This window comes from Neophocaena asiaeorientalis, unplaced genomic scaffold, assembly GCF_003031525.2.
Source record: "Neophocaena asiaeorientalis asiaeorientalis breed wild unplaced genomic scaffold, Neophocaena_asiaeorientalis_V1.1 scaffold367, whole genome shotgun sequence".
Taxonomy (NCBI): domain Eukaryota; kingdom Metazoa; phylum Chordata; class Mammalia; order Artiodactyla; family Phocoenidae; genus Neophocaena; species Neophocaena asiaeorientalis.
In genome coordinates this window covers 1,402,136-1,405,900 of record NW_020174043.1, presented here as the reverse complement: position 1 = coordinate 1,405,900, position 3,765 = coordinate 1,402,136, and positions in this window count along the sequence as shown.

The window sequence follows — 3,765 nt, the reverse complement described above, 5'->3', positions numbered from 1 at the left end:
GCACATCACTCATCTGTACCATTTATATATAAATTTATTTATTTATATATTTATTTTTGGCTGTGTTGTGTCTTTGTTGCTGTGCATGGGCTTTCTTTAGTTGCGGCAAGTGGAGGCTACTCATGGTTGCAGTGCATGGCCTTCTCATTGTGGTGGCTTCTCTTGTTGTGGAGCACGAGCTCTTGGCACACGGGCTTCAGTAGTTATGGTACGTGGGCTCAGTAGTTGTGGCTTGCAGGCCCTAGAGCACAGGCTCAGTAACTGTGGCGCATGGGCTTTGTTGCTCCATGGCATGTGGGATCCTCCTGAACCAGGGCCTGTACCCATGTTCCCTGCACTGACAGGCAGATTCTTAACCACTGCACCAACAGGGAAGTCCCTATACTTTTATATTTACAATTTCAGCAGCTGACCTAATTTACAATATGCATTTACAACTGATTAAAGTCCACTTACAAATAATTCTACACCACTTTGTTACAATAAACTAATTCTAATTCATCCCCCTATCCCTTATATCATTGCTGCTATTCTTCTTACTTGTATATAAACATACATAAGGATTCATAATCTAATCTATTTTTGGTCTTATTTCAAACAAAATGTTATCTGTTAGATCAATTAAGAATAAATGTTTTCATTTTGCTTTCACTTATTCCTTTCTGATACTCTCCCTTTCTTTATATAGATCCAAAATTTTAACCTATATTGTTTTCATTCTTTCTAGGGAATATATTTACATTTCTTGCAAGTCAGGACTACTGGCAACAAATCCCAACATTTTTTAATTACTTGAGTAAGTCTTTATTTCTCCTACACTTTTGAAAGATAATTTTTCAGGATACAGAATTCTAGGTTGTTGGGTTTTTTCTCTGGACACATTAAATTTTCACTTCACTCATTTTCTATTTATGTATTTTCTGAGGAGAAGTTAGATGAATTTCTTATATTTGCTCCTCTAGGTAAAATTTCCTGCCCCCTGTCCCAGCTTTCAAGTTTTTTTTCTTTATCTTTGATTTTCTGTCATTTGAAAATGATATGACTATGTATACTTTTTGGCATTTTCCTACTTGGTGTTCTCGGAGATTCCCAAATCTGTGGTTTGGTGTATAACAGAAATTTGGGAAAATTCTCATTAATTATTGTTTCAAATATTTCATCTGTTTTATTCTCTCTTTCTTCTCCTTTTGTTATTCCCATATGTATGATATACTCTTGTATATTTCCCCCAGTTCTTGAATATTCTACTTTTGTCTGTTTTGTTTTTTTTTTTCTTTCCACATTGGAAGTTTCTATTGAGATATCCTCAAGCTTGGCAATTATTTCCTCAACTACATCCAGTCTACTAGTGTGCCCATCAAAGGTATTCTCCATTTCTGTTATACAGTTTTTGATGTCCAGCATTTCTTTTTGATTCTTTCTTAAAATGTCCATCTCTTTACTTACATTGCCTTCTGTTCTTATATGCTGTGTAACTTATCCATTAGGTCTCAGCATATAAGTCATAGTTGTTATAAATTTTTGGTCTAATAATTCCAACACCACTGCCATATCTGATCCTGGTTTTGATGTCTGTTCTGTCTCTTCAACACTTTTTGTTTTTGTCCTTTAGTAGCCTTGTTATTTTTCTTGATATATGGACATGAGGTGCTGTGTAAAATAAACTGCTGAGAAATGCCTTAAATAATGTGGTGGTTTTGAGCGGGGATAAAATGTCTATAGTCCTATGATTAGGTCTTAGTCTTCTAGTAAGATTGTGGTTCTGGACTATAAATATTATAAGTGTCTCTCAGTAACCATCATCCTCCTTTAGTATGGGCAGAATGGCTAGATGGGGCTGAAGTTGGGTATTTCCTTTCCCACAGATCAGTTAGGCTCTGAAGAAAATCTCTCAAATTTTAGGCTCTGGTAAAATAGTTTCTCTTGAGAGCAGATCTTTAAGAACATAATGCTCTAGGCTTTTCAGAATGTCTATTTTCCCTCCCACTGTTGGAAGCACGAGTGGATTTTTCCCTAATATTCACTGTAAAGACCTGTTCAAACCTTTAGATATAAAACTCACAAAAGTGTGGGGACTCCCCTATGCTTGAGTCTTCCTGAAATTTTTAACTCTCAGACTTGTCCATGTTGAGCCTCCAGTAATTTATCAATTGTAATTTAGAATTTCCTTCCCACCACTGATTCCAGTGGAGATTTCTTCTCCTGGATACCTGCTGCTAAGCTGTGATTCTTTGTATTCATCTCTCTGTCTCTGCCCATTTGGGGGCAGCAATTTGCCCTGTGTCCTCACTTCTGTGATATATATATATATAAGGAGTGTTGTAGATTATTTTAGTTTGCCCTGTTTTTTACTTCTTAGAATGGAGTGCCAACTTCCAAACTCCTTACATGCTGACTGGAAACCAGAATTCCTTCAGCATTTAATCTTTTCCTGAAAATATTCTCCAATTTTTAGTTTGCATTTTACTATATACAATTTTTATATGATTCCTCTAAATTCTAACTATTTTTTTCCATTTAAGATTATCATTTTTTTGCCATGTTTAAACCAACTCTCAGCTCAAGTTGTTGAATAATTAATGAACATTTTATCCTAATTGTGTTTTAGAATTTTACATTTTAATTTACTGTCTAAAAATTATTTTGGTGAAAACAAGATTATCCACTTTTCTCAGTACCAACGTTTGGCATATCTTTTGTCTCCTCATTTAAGTTGCAGTCTTTCCTTTATTATCAAATCACCATATATACTGGGTCTATTTCCAGACTTTGCATTCAGATCTGATGATATCTATATCTGTTAAAAATCTGCTAATTACCATAATTTCATAATATATTTAAACATATCATATTTCTAACTTCATTACTCTTTATATACAGCTAAAATTTGTTTGCTATATAATTTTCCAGAAATTAACTATCTTTTTGACAAAATTTAAAGTGTCACTAATCTTGTTTTTAGACTATTTTGCTAAATATAGATTTTTTTCAATAAAATTTTATAATTTATTTCTATATATCCTGTGCATTTAATTTGATTTCACATCTATTCTTGTGTTCTGGTGAAGTGAAAGGGATTATGTTGCTGTTACTGTTGTGTTTACATTTTGAAATTGGTTACTATTGCAATGTAAGAGAATTTTTGAGTTTTGTCGATCTATTTCCTACTCTTTATTGATGTTCTTTCATTTTTCTTATATGAAATCAGTTATTCTGAAATAACTATCTTCTAATACTTATTTAACTTTTACATCTAATTACTAGTTGCTCATGAAAATAAAGTAAAATTATTGTGAAAAAAGATCATGTTGTGTTTTCAATTTACATTTTGAACTGTAGTACCAGCTGATAATTGTTAAAGAGTCATTAGTTTTGCACAACCACCTGAAATAATTTTTTTAATTAATTTTAATTTGTTTATAACTTTGTATAAGTTTTATGTGTACAATATTATATTTCAACTCTGTATATACAATGGAGTGCTCACCACCAAAAGTTGTTTCCATTTGTCATCATACTGTTGACGCCCTTTACCCATTTCACTCTCACCCCACCCCTCTTCTCCTCTGGTGATCACTACTCTGTTCTCTGTATCTATGTGTTTGCTTTTGTTTGGCTTGTTCATTTATTTTATGTTTTTTAAATGTTTCACATGTGAGTGAAATCATACAATATTTGTCTTTCTCCTCCTTACTTATCTCACCTAGCATAATACCCTCAACTTTCATCCACACTGTCACAAATGGCAAGTTTATATATATATAT